Below are 20,865 nucleotides of genomic sequence, written 5' to 3'. Positions count from 1 at the left end.
ACATGTCCCTCTCCACTCCTGGCTGAGAGCAGCTCTCCCACCTACACATGTTCCTCTCTACACCTGAATAAGAGTAGCTCTCCCACCTACACATGTCCCTCTCCACTCCTGAATGAGAGCAGCTCTCTCACCTACACATGTCCCTCTCCACACCTGGCTGAGAGCAGCTCTCTCACCTACACATGTCCCTCTCCACTCCTGGCTGAGAGCAGCTCTCACCTACACATGTCCCTCCCCGCTTCTGAATGAGAGCAGCTCTCTCACCTACACATGTCCCTCTCCGCTCCTGAATGAGAGCTGCTCTCTCACCTACAAATGTCACTCTCCACTCCTGGCTGAGAGCAGTTCTCACCTACACATGTCCCTCTCCACTCCTGGCTGAGAGCAGCTCTCCCACCTACACATGTTCCTCTCTACACCTGAATAAGAGTAGCTCTCCCACCTACACATGTCCCTCTTCACTCCTGAATGAGAGCAGCTCTCACCTACACATGTCCCTCTCCACTCCTGAATGAGAGCAGCTCTCTCACCTACACATGTCCCTCTCCACTCCTGAATGAGAGGAGCTCTCCCATCTGCACATGTCCCTCTCCACTCCTGAATGAGAGCAGCTCTCCCACCTACACATGTCCCTCTCCACTCCTGAATGAGAGCAGCTCTCCCACCTACACATGTCCCTCTCCACTCCTGGTTAAGAGCAGCTCTCACCTACACATGTCCCTCTCCACTCCTGACTGAGAGCAGCTCTCTTACCTACACATGTCCCTCACCACTCCAGAATGAGAGCGGCTCTCTCACCTACACATGTCCCTCTCCACTCATGAATGAGAGCAGCTCTCACCTACATATGTCCCTCTCCACTCCTGAATGAGGACAGCTCTCCCACCTACACATGTCCCTCTCCAGTCCTTTTTTTTGTCCTCATTTCACCTTAAGCATCTGCAATTTTCGCATAAGGACCCACTTCCAAACTGGGCGCCCTGGGTCCAAGCTCTTGCATTCGCTTATAGGCCGACCAGGCCAGCTTCTTTTGTGCGAGGCTTGGTGTAATCATTGGACCGTAGGGGGTTAAACCAACCTCATTTCTGTGCCCCAGCTATTTAATGGTACCTAAATATTCCCCTCCCCTTGGTCCAGTCTGGCCATACTCAATAATGCTCTCTGCCAGATCTCATAGTGCGGTGGCTCGGGGTCTTTCCACAACCTGCAGCTCTCTCTGCGGGCCACTAATATCAAGCAGAGGAGTAAACCAGTCGATTTGTTAGACAGTTGATGAGTAGGGTTATTTTCAATACCAAAAACAACTAAAGGCAAATTGAGATTAATCTTAACTTTAAAAATTCCCTCCAGTGCCCTCTCAACGTTCTCCCAAAAGACCCTTAGATGTACACATTCAAAGAACATATGTAAATCGTCCGCCTCCACCAGACCACACCTCGGGCACTTCGGCGCTGAGTTTGGGGCAAACCTAGCAATCTTTTGTGGTGTGTAGTATAATCTGTTCACCACAAAGAAATGATTCCTCTTTAAAGAAGCTGACTTAACGTACTTATATAAATTATGAAGGGAAGAAAAAAACAAATCAGCGGAGGCATTTTCCCGGGTTGATGAGTACCATACTATGTAGGGAGGAGGAAGATCTAGATCCTCTGCGTCGATTAAAGCCCTGTACCATAGCCCTACCTCCTTTTTTATAGGGTTTACATTTTGGAGTGTATTTTTGATCTCCCAGTTTCCACCTATAAGGTCACTCTCCGCAGCAAACCAGGAACATATTTGCAAATGTTTGAAGCGGGAGAAGGAGTCCCCTGTTTTTCCCCTCAGCACATCCCATGGATGAACTCCATCCGAAGATATCAAATCGGACCAGGTAGCAATTCCCGCCCTCCTAATCGGGATGGCCAAGATATCATTCAGACAGGCGGGGAGCCCTGGGGAATCCCAGATAGGGGCAAAATCTGAATAATATCTTATTCCCCACTTCATTTTCAAATTTTGCCATACCCTGAGGATTAATCTTATAACTTTTAATCGTACCTTTTTGAAAAATCTGGGAGCGCCAAATTTATATAAAAACGCAATACTGCCTCCCTCGAAGTAAACCATGGTATTCAAGATCTTCCCCCAATTAGAACCAGGAGGGCCAGATAGAAGGCAGCGAATATTTTTAAACTGAAAGGCCAGGGAGTAAAGAAAGACATCAGGGAGCGCCTTCGTTTTAACTTCTTCCAAGATAACCTGGAATTTTTGTTGGCCCATATAAAGGTCCCTATCTTGCTTTGGATTTTGCCCGAAAATTTTCCGGGAAAGTCAAGTGGGACAGCCCCAAACAGATAAGTCAACTTCGGCAGGATAACCATTTTAACTAGGTTTACCCTGCTGAAGATAGTAAGGCGGGGATTCTGCCATTTCAAGAAAAGATGATCAATTTCTTTAGACACTTTCTTCAGGTTTGTCATGGGGATGTCTTCTATATTATGAGTTATAGTGATCCCCAAATACCTAAACTCCCCACAGTGCCTCCCGGAATAACCTTCGACGCCCCAGCACATAATCTCAGTCTTGGAGGAATTAACCGAGTATCCAGAGTGCAGGCCAAACTCAACCAAGGTGTCCTCCAGTCCTGAATGAGAGCGGCTCTCTCACCTGCACATGTCCCTTTTCAGTCCTGAATGAGAGCAGCTCTCTCACCTACACTTCTCCCTCTCCACTCCTGAATGAGAGCGGCTCTCTCACCTACACATGTCCCTCTCCTCTCCTGAATAAGAGCAGCTCTCTCACCTACACATGTCGCTCTCCACTCCAGAATGAGAGCAGCTCTCTCTCTCACCTACACATGTCCCTCTCTACTCCCGAATGAGAGCAGCTCTCTCACCTACACATGTCCCTCTCCACTTCTGAAAGGGAGCAGCTCTCTCACCTACACATGTCCCTTTTCAGTCCTGAATGAGAGCAGCTCTCTCACCTACACTTCTCCCTCTCCACTCCTGAATGAGAGCGGCTCTCTCACCTACACATGTCCCTCTCCTCTCCTGAATAAGAGCAGCTCTCTCACCTACACATGTCGCTCTCCACTCCAGAATGAGAGCAGCTCTCTCTCTCACCTACACATGTCCCTCTCTACTCCCGAATGAGAGCAGCTCTCTCACCTACACATGTCCCTCTCCACTTCTGAAAGGGAGCAGCTCTCTCACCTACACATGTCCCTCTCCACTCCTGAATGAGAGCAGCTCTCTTACCTACACATGTCCCTCACAGCTCCAAAATAAGATCAGCTCTCTCTCTCACCTACACATGTCCCTCTCCATTCCTGGATAAGAGCAGCTCTCTCACCTACACATGTCCCTCTCCTCTCCTGAATGAGAGCAGCTCTGTCACCTACACATGTCCCTCACCACTCCAGAATGAGAGCAGCTCTCTCTCTCACCTACACATGTCCCTCTCTACTCCCGAATGAGAGCAGCTCTATCACCTACACATGTCCCTCACCACTCCAGAATGGGAGCAGCTCTCTCTCTCACCTACACATGTCCCTCTCCACTCCTGAATGAGAGCAGCTCTCTCATCTACACATGTCCCTCTCCACTCCTGAATGAGAGCAGCTCCCTCACCTACATATGTCCCTCTCCACTCCTGAATGAGAGCAGCTCTCTCACCTACACATGTCCCTCACCACTCCAGAATGAGAGCAGCTCTCGCCTACACATGCCCCTCTCCATTCCTGGCTGAGAGCAGCTCTCCCACCTACACATGTCCCTCTCCACTCCTGAATGAGAGCAGCTCTCCCACCTACCCATGTCACTCGCCACTCCTGGTTGAGAGCAGCTCTCACCTACACATGTCCATCTCCACTCCTGAATGAGAGCAGCTGTCTCACCTACACATGTCCCTCGCCACTCCTGGTTGAGAGCAGCTCTCACCTACATATGCCCCTCACCACTCCTGAATGAGAGCAGCTCTCTCACCTACATATGTCCCTCTCCACTCCTGAATGAGAGCAGCTCTCTCCCCTACACATGTCCCTCACCACTCCAGAATGACAGCAGCTCTCCCACCTACACATGTCCCTCGCCACTCCTGGTTGAGAGCAGCTCTCACCTACATATGTCCCTCACCACTCCTGAATGAGAGCAGCTCTCTCACCCACACATGTCCCTCTCCACTCCTGAGTGAGAGCAGCTCTCTCACCTACACATGTCCCTCACCACTCCAGAATGAGAGCAGCTCTCTCTCTCACCTACACATGTCCCTCTCTACTCCTGAATGAGAGCAGCTCTCTCACCTACACATGTCCCTCACCACTCCAGAATGAGAGCAGCTCTCTATCTCACCTACACATGTCACTCTCCACTTCTGAAAGAGAGCAGCTCTCTCACCTACACATGTCCCTCTCCACTCCTGAATGAGAGCAGCTCGCTCACCTACACATGTCCCTCACCACTCCAGAATGAGAGCAGCTCTCTCTCTCACCTACACATGTCCCTCTCTACTCCCGAATGAGAGCAGCTCTCTCACCTACACATGTCCCTCACCACTCCAGAATGAGAGCAGCTCTCTCTCTCACCTACACATGTCCCTCTCTACTCCCGAATGAGAGCAGCTCTCTCACCTACACATGTCCCTCACCACTCCAGAATGAGAGCAGCTCTCTCACCTACACATGTCTCTCGCCACTCCTGGTTGAGAGCAGCTCTCACCTACACATGTACCTCTCCACTCCTGAATGAGAGCAGCTGCCTCACCTACACATGTCCCTCGCCACTCCTGGTTGAGAGCAGCTCTCACCTACATATGTCCCTCACCACTCCTGAATGAGAGCAGCTCTCTCACCTACATATGTCCCTCTCCACTCCTGAATGAGAACAGCTCTCCCACCTACACATGTCCCTCACCACTTCAGAATGACAGCAGCTCTCCCACCTACACATGTCCCTCGCCACTCCTGGTTGAGAGTAGCTCTCCCCTACATATGTCCCTCACCACTCCTGAATGAGAGCAGCTCTCTCACCTACACATGTCACTCTCCACTCCTGAATGAGAGCAGCTCACTCACCTACACAAGTCCCTCACCACTCCAGAATGAGAGCAGCTCTCTCTCACCTACACATGTCCCTCTCCACTCCTGAATGAGAGCAGCTCTCTCACATACACATGTCCCTCTCCAGTCCTGAAAGAGAGCAGCTCTCTCACCTACACATGTCCCTCTCCACTCCTGAATGAGAGCAGCTCTCTCACCTACACATGTCCCTCACCACTCCAGAATGAGAGCAGCTCTCTCTCTCACCTACACATGTCCATCTCCACTCCTGAATGAGAGCAGCTCTCTCACGTACACAGGTCCCTCACCACTCCAGAATGAGAGCAGCTCTCTCTCTCACCTACACATGTCCATCTCCACTCCTGAATGAGAGCAGCTCTCTCACCTACACATGTCCCTCACCACTCCAGAATGAGAGCAGCTCTCTCTCTCACCTACACATGTCCCTCTCCACTCCTGAATGAGAGCAGCTCTCTCACCTACACATGTCCCTCTCCTCTCCTGAATGAGAGCAGCTCTCTCACCTACATATGTCCCTCTCCACTCCTGAATGAGAGCAGCTCTCCCACCTACACATGTCTCTCGCCACTCCTGGTTGAGAGCAGCTCTCACCTACACATGTACCTCTCCACTCCTGAATGAGAGCAGCTGCCTCACCTACACATGTCCCTCGCCACTCCTGGTTGAGAGCAGCTCTCACCTACATATATCCCCCACCACTCGTGAATGAGAGCAGCTCTCTCACCTACACATGTCCCTCTCCACTCCTGAATGTGAGCAGCTCTCTCACCTATACATGTCCCTCACCACTCTAAAATGAGAGCAGCTCTCTCACCTACACATGTCCCTCGCCACTCCAGGTTGAGAGCAGCCCTCACCTACATATGTCCCTCTCCACTCTTGGCTCAGAGCAGCTCTCACCTACATATATCCCCCACCACTCCTGAATGAGAGCAGCTCTCTCACCTACACATGTCCCTCTCCACTCCTGAATGAGAGCAGCTCTCTCACCTACACATGTCCCTCACCACTCCAGAATGAGAGCAGCTCTCCCACCTACACATGTCCCTCTCCACTCCTGAATGAGAGCAGCTCTCTCACCTACACATGTCCCTCACCACTCCAGAATGACAGCAGCTCTCTCTCACCTACACATGTCCCTCACCACTCCAGAATGAGAGCAGCTCTCTCTCTCACCTACACATGTCCCTCTCTACTCCAGAATGAGAGCAGCTCTCTCTCACCTACACATGTCCCTCACCACTCCAGAATGAGAGCAGCTCTCTATCTCACCTACACATGTCCCTCTCCACTTCTGAAAGAAAGCAGCACTCTCACCTACACATGTCCCTCTCCACTCCTGAATGAGAGCAACTCGCTCACCTACACATGTCCCTCACCACTCCAGAATGAGAGCAGCTCTCTCTCTTACCTACACATGTCCCTCTCTACTCCCGAATGAGAGCAGCTCTCTCACCTACACATGTCCCTCACCACTCCAGAATGAGAGCAGCTCTCTCTCTCACCTACACATGTCCCTCTCTACTCCCGAATGAGAGCAGCTCTCTCACCTACACATGTCCCTCACCACTCCAGAATGAGAGCAGCTCTCTCACCTACACATGTCTTTTGCCACTCCTGGTTGAGAGCAGCCCTCACCTACACATGTACCTCTCCACTCCTGAATGAGAGCAGCTGCCTCACCTACACATGTCCCTCGCCACTCCTGGTTGAGAGCAGCTCTCACCTACATATGTCCCTCACCACTCCTGAATGAGAGCAGCTCTCTCACCTACATATGTCCCTCTCCACTCCTGAATGAGAGCAGCTCTCTCACCTACACATGTCCCTCACCACTCCAGAATGACAGCAGCTCTCCCACCTACACATGTCCCTCGCCACTCCTGGTTGAGAGTAGCTCTCCCCTACATATGTCCCTCACCACTCCTGAATGAGAGCAGCTCTCTCACCTACACATGTCACTCTCCACTCCTGAATGAGAGCAGCTCCCTCACCTACACAAGTCCCTCACCACTCCAGAATGAGAGCAGCTCTCTCTCACCTACACATGTCCCTCTCCACTCCTGAATGAGAGCAGCTCTCTCACCTACACATGTCCCTCACCACTCCAGAATGAGAGCAGCTCTCTCTCTCACCTACACATGTCCCTCTCCACTTCTGAATGAGAGCAGCTCTCTCACCTACATATGTCCCTCTCCACTCCTGGTTGAGAGCAGCTCTCCCACCTACACATGTCCCTCACCACTCCAGAATGAGAGCAGCTATCTCACCTACACATGTCCCTCACCACTCCAGAATGAGAGCAGCTCTCTCTCTCACCTACACATGTCCATCTCCACTCCTGAATGAGAGCAGCTCTCTCACCTACACATGTCCCTCACCACTCCAGAATGAGAGCAGCTCTCTCTCTCACGTACACATGTCCCTCTCCACTCCTGAATGAGAGCAGCTCTCTCACCTACACATGTCCCTCTCCTCTCCTGTATGAGAGCAGCTCTCTCACCTACATATGTCCCTCTCCACTCCTGAATGAGAGCAGCTCTCCCACCTACACATGTCTCTCGCCACTCCTGGTTGAGAGCAGCTCTCACCTACACATGTACCTCTCCACTCCTGAATGAGAGCAGCTGCCTCACCTACACATGTCCCTCGCCACTCCTGGTTGAGAGCAGCTCTCACCTACATATATCCCCCACCACTCGTGAATGAGAGCAGCTCTCTCACCTACACATGTCCCTCTCCACTCCTGAATGTGAGCAGCTCTCTCACCTACACATGTCCCTCACCACTCTAAAATGAGAGCAGCTCTCTCACCTACACATGTCCCTCGCCACTCCAGGTTGAGAGCAGCCCTCACCTACATATGTCCCTCACCACTCCTGAATGAGAGCAGCTCTCTCACCTACACATGTCCCTCTCCACTCCTGAATAAGAGCAGCTCTCTCACCTACACATGTCCCTCACCACTCCAGAATGAGAGCAGCTCTCTCTCTCACCTACACATGTCCCTCTCCACTTCTGAAAGAGAGCAGCTCTCTCACCTACACATGTCCCTCTCCACTCCTGAATGAGAGCAGCTCTCTCACCTACACATGTCCCTCACCACTCCAGAATGAGAGCAGCTCTCTCTCTCACCTACACATGTCCCTCTCCACTCCTGAATGAGAGAGCTCTCTCACCTACACATGTCCCTCACCACTCCAGAATGAGAGCAGCTCTCGCCTACACATGCCCCTCTCCATTCCTGGCTGAGAGCAGCTCTCCCACCTACACATGTCCCTCTCCACTCCTGAATGAGAGCAGCTCTCTCACCTTCACACGTCCCTCTCAAGTCCTGAATGAGAGCAGCTCTCTCACCTACACATGTCCCTCTTCACTCTTGGCTGAGAGCAGTTCTCTCACCTACACATGTCCCTCTCAAGTCCTGAATGAGAGCTGCTCTCTCACCTACACATGTCCCTCACCACTCCAGAATGAGAGCAGCTCTCTCTCTCACCTACACATGTCCCTCTCCACTTCTGAAAGAGAGCAGCTCTCTCACCTACACATGTCCCTCTCCACTCCTGAACGAGAGCAGCTCTCACCTACACATGTCCCTCTCCACTCCTGAATGAGAGAAGCTCTCCCACCTACACATGTCCCTCTTCACTCCTGAATGAGAGCAGTTCTCACCTACATGTGTCCATCTCCACTCCTGGCTGAGAGCACCTCTCATCTACACACGTCCCTCTCCACTCATGAATGAGAGCAGCTCTCTCACCTACACATGCCCCTCTCCACTCCTGGCTGAGAGCAGCTCTCTCACCTACACATGTCTCTCTCAAGTCCTGAATGAGAGAAGCTCCCTCACCTACATGTGTCCATCTCCACTCCTGGCTGAGAGCACCTCTCGTCTACACACGTCCCTCTCCACTCATGAATGAGAGCAGCTCTCTCACCTACACATGCCCCTCTCCACTCCTGGCTGAGAGCAGCTCTCTCACCTTCACATGTCCCTCTCAAGTCCTGAATGAGAGCAGCTCTCTCACCTACACATGTCCCTCTCCACTCCTGGCTGAGAGCAGCTCTCTCACCTACAAATGTCCCTCTCCACTCCTGGCTGAGAGCAGCTCTCTCACCTACACAGCTCCCTCCCAAGTCCTGAATGAGAGCAGCTCTCACCTACACATGTCCCTCTCCACTCCTGGCTGAGAGCAGTTCTCACCTACACATGTCCCTCTCCACTCCTGGCTGAGAGCAGCTCTATCACCTACACATGTCCCTCTCCACTCCTGGCTGAGAGCAGCTCTCTCACCTACACATGTCCCTCTCCACTCCTGGCTGAGAGCAGTTCTCTCACCTACATATGTCCATCTTCACTCCTGGCTGAGAACCCCTCTCACCTACACATGTCCCTCTCCACTCCTGAATGAGAACATCTCTCTCACCTACACATGTCCCTCTCCACTCCTGAATGAGAGCAGCTCTCACCTACATATGTCCCTCTCCACTCCTGAATGAGAGCAGCTCTCCCACGTACACATGTCCCTCTCCACTCCTGGCTGACAGCAGCTCTCCCACCTACACATGTTCCTCTCTACTCCTGAATGAGAGTAGCTCTCTCACCTACACATGTCCCTCTCCACTCCTGAATGAGAGCAGCTCTCCCACCAACACATGTCCCTCTCCACTCCTGGTTGAGAGCAGCTGTCACCTACACATGTCCCTCTCCACTCCTGAATGAGAGCAGCTCTCTCACCTACACATGTCCCTCACCACCCCAGAATGAGAGCAGCTCTCTCACCTACACATTTCCCTCTCCACTCCTGAATGAGAGCATCTCTCTTACCTACACATGTCCCTCCCAAGTCCTGAATGAGAGCAGCTCTCACCTACACATGTCCCTCTCCACTCCTGGCTGAGAGCAGTTCTCACCTACACATGTCCCTCTCCACTCCTGGCTGAGAGCAGCTCTCTCACCTACACATGTCCCTCTCCACTCCTGGCTGAGAGCAGTTCTCTCACCTACATATGTCCATCTTCACTCCTGGCTGAGAACCCCTCTCACCTACACATGTCCCTCTCCACTCCTGAATGAGAACATCTCTCTCACCTACACATGTCCCTCTCCACTCCTGAATGAGAGCAGCTCTCCCACGTACACATGTCCCTCTCCACTCCTGGCTGAGAGCAGCTCTACAACCTACACATGTTCCTCTTTACTCCTGAATGAGAGTAGCTCTCTCACCTACACATGTCCCTCTCCACTCCTGAATGAGAGCAGCTCTCCCACCAACACATGTCCCTCTCCACTCCTGTTTGAGAGCAGCTCTCACCTACACATGTCCCTCTCCACTCCTGAATGAGAGCAGCTCTCTCACCTACACATGTAACTCACCACTCCAGAATGAGAGCAGCTCTCTCACCTACACATTTCCCTCTCCACTCCTGAATGAGAGCAGCTCTCTCACCTACACATGTCCCTCACCACTCCTGACTGAGAGCAGCTCTCTCACCTACATATGTCCATCTCCACTCCTGGCTGAGAGCACCTCTTGCCTACACACATCCCTCTCCACTCATAAATGAGAGCAGCTCTCTCACCAACACATGTCCCTCTCCACTCCTGGTTGAGAGCAGCTCTCACCTACACATGTCCCTCTCCACTCCTGAATGAGAGCAGCTCTCTCACCTACACATATCCCTCTCCACTCCTGGTTGAGAGCAGCTCTCACCTACACATGTCCCTCTCCACTCCTGAATGAGAGAAGCTCTCTCACCTACACATGTCCCTCACCACTCCAGAATGAGAGCAGCTCTCTCACCTACACATTTCCCTCTCCACTCCTGAATGAGAGCAGCTCTCTCACCTACACATGTCCCTCCCAAGTCCTGAATGAGAGCAGCTCTCACCTACACATGTCCCTCTCCACTCCTGGCTGAGAGCAGTTCTCACCTACACATGTCCCTCTCCACTCCTGGCTGAGAGCAGCTCTCTCACCTACACATGTCCCTCTCCACTCCAGGCTGAGAGCAGTTCTCTCACCTACATATGTCCATCTTCACTCCTGGCTGAGAACCCCTCTCACCTACACATGTCCCTCTCCACTCCTGAATGAGAACATCTCTCTCACCTACACATGTCCCTCTCCACTCCTGAATGAGAGCAGCTCCACCTACATATGTCCCTCTCCACTCCTGAATGAGAGCAGCTCTCCCACGTACACATGTCCCTCTCCACTCCTGGCTGAGAGCAGCTCTACAACCTACACATGTTCCTCTTTACTCCTGAATGAGAGTAGCTCTCTCACCTACACATGTCCCTCTCCACTCCTGAATGAGAGCAGCTCTCCCACAAACACATGTCCCTCTCCACTCCTGGTTGAGAGCAGCTCTCACCTACACATGTCCCTCTCCACTCCTGAATGAGAGCATCTCTCTCACCTACACATGTCCCTCACCACTCCAGAATGAGAGCAGCTCTCTCACCTACACAATTCCCTCTCCACTCCTGAATGAGAGCAGCTCTCTCACCTACACATGTCCCTCTCCACTCCTGAATGAGAGCATCTCTCTCACCTACACATGTCCCTCACCACTCCAGAATGAGAGCAGCTCTCTCACCTACACATGTCCCTCACCACTCCAGAATGAGAGCAGCTCTCTCACCTACACATTTCCCTCTCCACTCCTGGCTGAGAGCACCTCTTGCCTACACACATCCCTCTCCACTCATAAATGAGAGCAGCTCTCTCACCAACACATGTCCCTCTCCACTCCTGGTTGAGAGCAGCTCTCACCTACACATGTCCCTCTCCACTCCTGAATGAGAGCAGCTCTCTCACCTACACATATCCCTCTCCACTCCTGGTTGAGAGCAGCTCTCACCTACACATGTCCCTCTCCACTCCTGAATGAGAGCAGCTCTCTCACCTACACATGTCCCTCTCCACTCCTGAATGAGAGCAGCTCTCTCACCTACACATGTCCCTCACCACTCCAGAATGAGAGCAGCTCTCTCTCTCACCTACACATGTCCCTCTCCACTCCTGAATGAGAGCAGCTCTCTCACCTACACAGGTCCCTCACCACTCCAGAATGAGAGCAGCTCTCTCTCACCTACACATGTCCCTCTCCACTCCTGAATGAGAGCAGCTCTCTCACCTACACATGTCCCTCACCACTCCAGAATGAGAGCAGCTCTCTCTCTCACCTACACATGTCCCTCTCCACTCCTGAATGAGAGAGCTCTCTCACCTACACATGTCCCTCACCACTCCTGGCTGAGAGCAGCCCTCTCACCTACACATGTCCCTCTCCACTCCTGAATGAGAGCAGCTCTGTCACCTACACATGTCCCTCACCACTCCAGAATGAGAGCAGCTCTCTCACCTACACATTTCCCTCTCCACTCCTGAATGAGAGCAGCTCTTGCCTACACACATCCCTCTCCACTCATAAATGAGAGCAGCTCTCTCACCAACACATGTCCCTCTCCACTCCTGGTTGAGAGCAGCTCTCACCTACACATGTCCCTCTCCACTCCTGAATGAGAGCAGCTCTCTCACCTACACATATCCCTCTCCACTCCTGGTTGAGAGCAACTCTCACCTACACATGTCCCTCTCCACTCCTGAATGAGAGCAGCTCTCTCACCTACACATGTCCCTCACCACTCCAGAATGAGAGCAGCTCTCTCACCTACACATTTCCCTCTCCACTCCTGAATGAGAGCAGCTCTCTCACCTACACATGTCCCTCCCAAGTCCTGAATGAGAGCAGCTCTCACCTACACATGTCCCTCTCCACTCCTGGCTGAGAGCAGCTCTCTCACCTACACATGTCCCTCTCCACTCCTGGCTGAGAGCAGTTCTCTCACCTACATATGTCCATCTTCACTCCTGGCTGAGAACCCCTCTCACCTACACATGTCCCTCTCCACTCCTGAATGAGAACATCTCTCTCACCTTCACATGTCCCTCTCCACTCCTGAATGAGAGCAGCTCTCACCTACATATGTCCCTCTCCCCTCCTGAATGAGAGCAGCTCTCCCACGTACACATGTCCCTCTCCACTCCTGGCTGAGAGCAGCTCTACAACCTACACATGTTCCTCTTTACTCCTGAATGAGAGTAGCTCTCTCACCTACACATGTCCCTCTCCACTCCTGAATGAGAGCAGCTCTCACCTACATATGTCCCTCTCCACTCCTGGTTGAGAGCAGCTCTCACCTACACATGTCCCTCTCCACTCCTGGTTGAGAGCAGCTCTCACCTACACATGTCCCTCTCCACTCCTGAATGAGAGCAGCTCTCTCACCTACACATATCCCTCTCCACTCCTGGTTGAGAGCAACTCTCACCTACACATGTCCCTCTCCACTCCTGAATGAGAGCAGCTCTCTCACCTACACATGTCCCTCACCACTCCAGAATGAGAGCAGCTCTCTCACCTACACATTTCCCTCTCCACTCCTGAATGAGAGCAGCTCTCTCACCTACACATGTCCCTCCCAAGTCCTGAATGAGAGCAGCTCTCACCTACACATGTCCCTCTCCACTCCTGGCTGAGAGCAGCTCTCTCACCTACACATGTCCCTCTCCACTCCTGGCTGAGAGCAGTTCTCTCACCTACATATGTCCATCTTCACTCCTGGCTGAGAACCCCTCTCACCTACACATGTCCCTCTCCACTCCTGAATGAGAACATCTCTCTCACCTTCACATGTCCCTCTCCACTCCTGAATGAGAGCAGCTCTCACCTACATATGTCCCTCTCCACTCCTGAATGAGAGCAGCTCTCCCACGTACACATGTCCCTCTCCACTCCTGGCTGAGAGCAGCTCTACAACCTACACATGTTCCTCTTTACTCCTGAATGAGAGTAGCTCTCTCACCTACACATGTCCCTCTCCACTCCTGAATGAGAGCAGCTCTCACCTACATATGTCCCTCTCCACTCCTGGTTGAGAGCAGCTCTCACCTACACATGTCCCTCTCCACTCCTGAATGAGAGCAGCTCTCTCACCTACACATGTCCCTCACCACTCAAGAATGAGAGCAGCTCTCTCACCTACACATTTCCCTCTCCACTCCTGAATGAGAGCAGCTCTCTCACCTACACATGTCCCTCACCACTCCAGAATGAGAGCAGCTCTCTCACCTACACATTTCCCTCTCCACTCCTGACTGAGAGCAGCTCTCTCACCTACATATGTCCATCTCCACTCCTGGCTGAGAGCACCTCTTGCCTACACACATCCCTCTCCATTCATAAATGAGAGCAGCTCTCTCACCAACACATGTCCCTCTCCACTCCTGGTTGAGAGCAGCTCTCACCTACACATGTCCCTCTCCACTCCTGAATGAGAGCAGCTCTCTCACCTACACATATCCCTCTCCACTCCTGGTTGAGAGCAGCTCTCACCTACACATGTCCCTCTCCACTCCTGAATGAGAGCAGCTCTCTCACCTACACATGTCCCTCTCCACTCCTGAATGAGAGCAGCTCTCTCACCTAGAATGAGAGCAGCTCTCTCTCTCACCTACACATGTCCCTCTCCACTCCTGAATGAGAGCAGCTCTCTCACCTACACATGTCCCTCACCACTCCAGAATGAGAGCAGCTCTCTCTCACCTACACATGTCCCTCTCCACTCCTGAATGAGAGCAGCTCTCTCACATACACATGTCCCTCACCACTCCAGAATGAGAGCAGCTCTCTCTCTCACCTACACATGTCCCTCTCCACTCCTGAATGAGAGAGCTCTCTCACCTACACATGTCCCTCACCACTCCAGAATGAGAGCAGCTCTCGCCTACACATGCCCCTCTCCATTCCTGGCTGAGAGCAGCTCTCCCACCTACACATGTCCCTCTCCACTCCTGGCTGAGAGCAGCTCTCTCTCTCACCTACACATGTCCCTCTCAAGTCCTGAATGAGAGCAGCTCTCCCACCTACACATGTCCCTCTCCACTCCTGGTTGAGAGCAGCTCTCCCACCTACACATGTCCCTCTCCACTCCTGGTTGAGAGCAGTTCTCACCTACACATGTCCCTCTCCCTCCTGGCTGAGAGCAGTTCTCACCTACACATGTCCCTCTCCACTTCTGGCTGAGAGCAGCTCTCTCGCCTACACATGTCCCTCTCCACTCCTGAATGAGAGCAGCTCTCTCACCTACACATGTCCCTCTCCACTCCTGAATGAGAGCAGCTCTCTCACCTACACATGTCCCTCTCCACTCCTGAATGAGAGCAGCTCTCTCACCTACACATGTCCCTCTCCCTCCTGGCTGAGAGCAGTTCTCACCTACACATGTCCCTCTCCACTCCTGAACGAGAGCATCACTCACCTACACATGTCCCTCTCCACTCCTGAATGAGAGCAGCTCTCACCTACACATGTCCCTCTTCACTCCTGAACGAGAGCAGCACTCACCTACACATGTCCCTCTCCACTCCTGAATGAGAGCAGCTCTTACCTACACATGTCCCTCTCCACTCCTGAACGAGAGCAGCTCTCACCTACACATGTCCCTCTCCACTCCTGAATGAGAGCAGCTCTTACCTACACATGTCCATCTCCACTCCTGGCTGAGAGCACCTCTCGTCTACACACGTCCCTCTCCACTGATGAATGAGAGCAGCTCTCTCACCTACACATGCCCCTCTCCACTCCTGGCTGAGAGCAGCTCTCTCACCTACACATGTCCCTCTCAAGTCCTGAATGAGAGCAGCTCTCTCACCTAAACATGTCCCTCTCCACTCCTGGCTGAGAGCAGCTCTCTCACCTACATATGTCCCTCTCCACTCCTGGCTGAGAGCAGCTCTCTCACCTACACATGTCCCTCTCAAGTCCTGAATGAGAGCAGCTCTCACCTACACATGTCCCTGTCCACTCCTGGCTGAGAGCAGTTCTCACCTACACATGTCCCTCTTCACTCCTGAATGAGAGCAGCTCTCACCTACACATGTCCCTCTCCACTCCTGGCTGAGAGCAGCTCTCTCACCTACACATGTCCCTCTCTACTCCTGGCTGAGAGCAGTTCTCTCACCTACATATGTCCATCTTCACTCCTGGCTGAGAACCCCTCTCACCTACACATGTCCCTCTCCACTCCTGAATGAGAACATCTCTCTCACCTACACATGTCCCTCTCCACTCCTGAATGAGAGCAGCTCTCACCTACATATGCCCCTCTCCACTCCTGAATGAGAGCAGCTCTCCCACATACACATGTCTCTCTCCACTCCTGGCTGAGAGCAGCTCTCCCACCTACACATGTTCCTCTCTACTCCTGAATGAGAGTAGCTCTCCCACCAACACATGTCCCTCTCCACTCCTGGTTGAGAGCAGCTCTCACCTACACATGTCCCTCTCCACTCCTGAATGAGAGCATCTCTCTCACCCACATGTCCCTCTCCACTCCAGAATGAGAGCAGCTCTCTCACCTACACATGTCCCTCTCCACTCCTGGCTGAGAGCAGCTCTCTCACCTACACATGTCGCTCTCCACTCCTGGTTGAGAGCAGCTCTCACCTACACATGTCGCTCTCCACTTCTGAATGAGAGCAGCTCTCTCACCTACACATGTCCCTCTCCACTTCTGGCTGAGAGCAGTTCTCACCTACACATGTCCCTCTCCTCTCCTGGTTGAGAGCAGCTCTCTCACCTACACATGTCCCTCTCCACTCCTTGCTGAGAGCAGCTCTCTCACCTACACTTGTCCCTCTCCACTCCTGGCTGAGAGCAGCTCTCTCACCTACACATGTCCCTCTCCACCCCTGGCTGAGAGCAGCTCTCTCACCTACACATGTCCCTCTCCACTCCTGGCTGAGAGCAGCTCTCCCACCTACACATGTTCCTCTCTACTCCTGAATGAGAGTAGGTCTCCCACCAACACATGTCCCTCTCCACTCCTGGTTGAGAGCAGCTCTCACCTACACATGTCCCTCTCCACTCCTGAATGAGAGCATCTCTCTCACCCACATGTCCCTCTCCACTCCTGGCTGAGAGCAGTTCTCACCTACACATGTCCCTCTCCACTCCTGAATGAGAGCAGCTCTCACCTACACATGTCCCTCTCAACTCCTGGCTGAGAGAAGTTCTCACCTAGACATGTCCCTCTCCACTCCTGAATGAGAGCAGCTCTCACCTACACATGTCCCTCTCCACTCCTGAATGAGAGCAGCTCTCACCTACACATGTCCCTCTCCACTCCTGAATGAGAGCAGCTCTCTCACCTACACATATCCCTCTCAACTCCTGGCTGAGAGCAGTTCTCACCTACACATGTCCCTCTCCACTCCTGAATGAGAGCAGCTCTCACCTACACATGTCCCTCTCCACTCCTGAATGAGAGCAGCTCTCACCTACACATGTCCCTCACCACTCCTGAATGAGAGCAGCTCTCTCACCTACATATGTCCCTCTCCACTCCTGAATGAGAGCAGCTCTCACCTACACATGTCCCTCTCCACTCCTGAATGAGAGCAGCTCTCTCACCTACATATGTCCCTCTCCACTCCTGAATGAGAGCAGCTCTCACCTACACATGTCCCTCTCCACTCCAGAATGAGAGCAGCTCTCTCACCTACACATGTCCCTCACCACTCCAGAATGAGAGCAGCTCTCTCACCTACATATGTCCCTCTCCACTCCTGGTTGAGAGCAGCTCTCTCACCTACATATGTCCCTCACCACTCCAGAATGAGAGCAGCTCTCTCACCTACACATGTCCCTCACCACTCCAGAATGAGAGCAGCTCTCTCTCTCACCTACACATGTCCCTCTCCACTCCTGAATGTGAGCAGCACTTACCTACACATGTCCCTCTCCACTCCTGAATGAGAGCAGCTCTCACCTACACATGTCGCTCTCCACTTCTGAATGAGAGCAGCTCTCTCACCTACACATGTCCCTCTCCACTTCTGGCTGAGAGCAGTTCTCACCTACACATGTCCCTCTCCTCTCCTGGTTGAGAGCAGCTCTCTCACCTACACATGTCCCTCTCCACTCCTTGCTGAGAGCAGCTCTCTCACCTACACTTGTCCCTCTCCACTCCTGGCTGAGAGCAGCTCTCTCACCTACACATGTCCCTCTCCACTCCTGGCTGAGAGCAGCTCTCTCACCTACACATGTCCCTCTCCACTCCTGGCTGAGAGCAGCTCTCCCACCTACACATGTTCCTCTCTACTCCTGAATGAGAGTAGGTCTCCCACCAACACATGTCCCTCTCCACTCCTGGTTGAGAGCAGCTCTCACCTACACATGTCCCTCTCCACTCCTGAATGAGAGCATCTCTCTCACCCACATGTCCCTCTCCACTCCTGGCTGAGAGCAGTTCTCACCTACACATGTCCCTCTCCACTCCTGAATGAGAGCAGCTCTCACCTACACATGTCCCTCTCAACTCCTGGCTGAGAGAAGTTCTCACCTAGACATGTCCCTCTCCACTCCTGAATGAGAGCAGCTCTCACCTACACATGTCCCTCTCCACTCCTGAATGAGAGCAGCTCTCACCTACACATGTCCCTCTCCACTCCTGAATGAGAGCAGCTCTCTCACCTACACATATCCCTCTCAACTCCTGGCTGAGAGCAGTTCTCACCTACACATGTCCCTCTCCACTCCTGAATGAGAGCAGCTCTCACCTACACATGTCCCTCTCCACTCCTGAATGAGAGCAGCTCTCACCTACACATGTCCCTCACCACTCCTGAATGAGAGCAGCTCTCTCACCTACATATGTCCCTCTCCACTCCTGAATGAGAGCAGCTCTCACCTACACATGTCCCTCTCCACTCCTGAATGAGAGCAGCTCTCTCACCTACATATGTCCCTCTCCACTCCTGAATGAGAGCAGCTCTCACCTACACATGTCCCTCTCCACTCCAGAATGAGAGCAGCTCTCTCACCTACACATGTCCCTCACCACTCCAGAATGAGAGCAGCTCTCTCACCTACATATGTCCCTCTCCACTCCTGGTTGAGAGCAGCTCTCTCACCTACATATGTCCCTCACCACTCCAGAATGAGAGCAGCTCTCTCACCTACACATGTCCCTCACCACTCCAGAATGAGAGCAGCTCTCTCTCTCACCTACACATGTCCCTCTCCACTCCTGAATGTGAGCAGCACTTACCTACACATGTCCCTCTCCACTCCTGAATGAGAGCAGCTCTCTCACCTACACATGTCCCTCTCCACTCCCGAATGAGAGCAGTTCTCTCACCTACATATGTCCCTCTCCACTCCTGGTTGAGAGCAGCTCTCCCACCTACACATGTCCCTCACCACTCCAGAATGAGAGCAGCTCTCTCACCTACATATGTCCCTCTCCACTCCTGGTTGAGAGCAGCTCTCTCACCTACATATGTCCCTCACCACTACAGAATGAGAGCAGCTCTCTCACCTACACATGTCCCTCACCACTCCAGAATGAGTGCAGCTCTCTCTCTCACCTACACATGTCCCTCTCCACTCCTGAATGAGAGCAGCTCTCTCACCTACATATGTCCCTCTCCACTCCTGGTTGAGAGCAGCTCTCCCACCTACACATGTCCCTTTCCACTCCTGAATGAGAGCAGCTCTCACCTACACATGTCCCTCACCACTCCTGAATGAGAACATCTCTCTCACCTACACATGTCCCTCTCCACTCCTGGCTGAGAGCAGCTCTCCGACCATATGTCATTCCCTGTTCCTGGCTGAGAGCAGTGCTTTCTCTTACCATATGGCCTCCTTCTGGTGCTGTATAAAAGTGGGTAATTACTCACCAGATCTCCTGTCCTTGCCTGCAGCACTGTCTCTTAAGGCCGCCCGGTGCTTGCGGTTGACTGGAAGTGGCCGTCACTGAGTCTGATTCCAGTACTGGGAGTGCTGCTGGATCAGGGTCTTCCTGAGAGTTTCCTGCAGCCTCAGTCCCAAGAAGGCAGTGGCGTCTTCTGCTGCATGTGGTGAGGTGTGGTGAGCTCAGAGCTGTGGCCAGAGCCCTTGACAGCTTCATTCCTGGCAGGACAGTTAATAATCCTACAAACAAATATTGTGAAACTTCCTGGTGCTCAGGCCAAGGGGTGGAGGCAGCTTAAGGAAACCCAGGACTGGCCATGCATGAGGCACTGGCCCTTGTGCAGTGCATGAACACAAAGACACAATCTACCTACACACACAGACCACACACACCTGCACTGACCCTGCATGCAGCACTGGCCCTTGTACAGTACATGCACATATAGGCACACAACCTACAGGAACACTCAGACCACACACACCTGCACTGACCCTGCATGCAGCACTGGCCCTAGTACAGTGCATGAACATAAAGACACACAATCTATAGGCACACACAGACAACATACACCTGTACTGACCCTGCATGCACCACTGTCCCTTGAGCAGTGCATGAACACAAAGACACACAATATGCAGGCACACACAGGCCACACACACCTGCACTGACCCTGCATTTAGCACTGGCCCTTGTGCAGTGAATGAACACAAAGACACACAATCTAAAAGCACACACACAGACCACATACACCAGCACTGACCCTGCATGCGATACTGGCCCTTGTACAGTGCATGAACACAAAGACACACAATCTAAAAGCACACACACAGACCACATACACCAGCACTGACCCTGCATGCAGCACTGACCCTTGTGCAGTGCATGAACACAAAGACACAATCTACAGGCACACACAAACCACATATGCCAGCACTGACCCAGTATGCACCACTGTCCCTTGTGTGGTGCATGAACACATAGATGCACTATATACAGACACACACAAAACTCGTGGCGCTCCTGAATGGCTCTGAAA

The 20,865-nt window shown here is 52.6% G+C and overlaps 1 protein-coding gene across 1 annotated transcript in view; it reads right to left on the bottom strand.

Moving 5' to 3' along the window:
• LOC144766582 (pregnancy-specific glycoprotein 22-like) overlaps positions 1-19,855 on the bottom strand; it is a 147,946-nt gene extending 128,091 nt beyond the window's left edge. Inside the window, exon 1 of the mRNA XM_078650378.1 lies at positions 19,770-19,855. The gene's annotated coding sequence lies outside the window, so the exon portion shown is untranslated. The remainder of the gene's footprint in view (positions 1-19,769) is intronic.
• Positions 19,856-20,865: the final 1,010 nt, after the last annotated feature.

The sequence above is a fragment of the Lissotriton helveticus genome, chromosome 7, assembly GCF_964261635.1.
Source record: "Lissotriton helveticus chromosome 7, aLisHel1.1, whole genome shotgun sequence".
NCBI lineage: Eukaryota > Metazoa > Chordata > Amphibia > Caudata > Salamandridae > Lissotriton > Lissotriton helveticus.
Note: the sequence above shows the minus strand (reverse complement) of the source record. Positions and strands in the feature narration are given on the sequence as shown.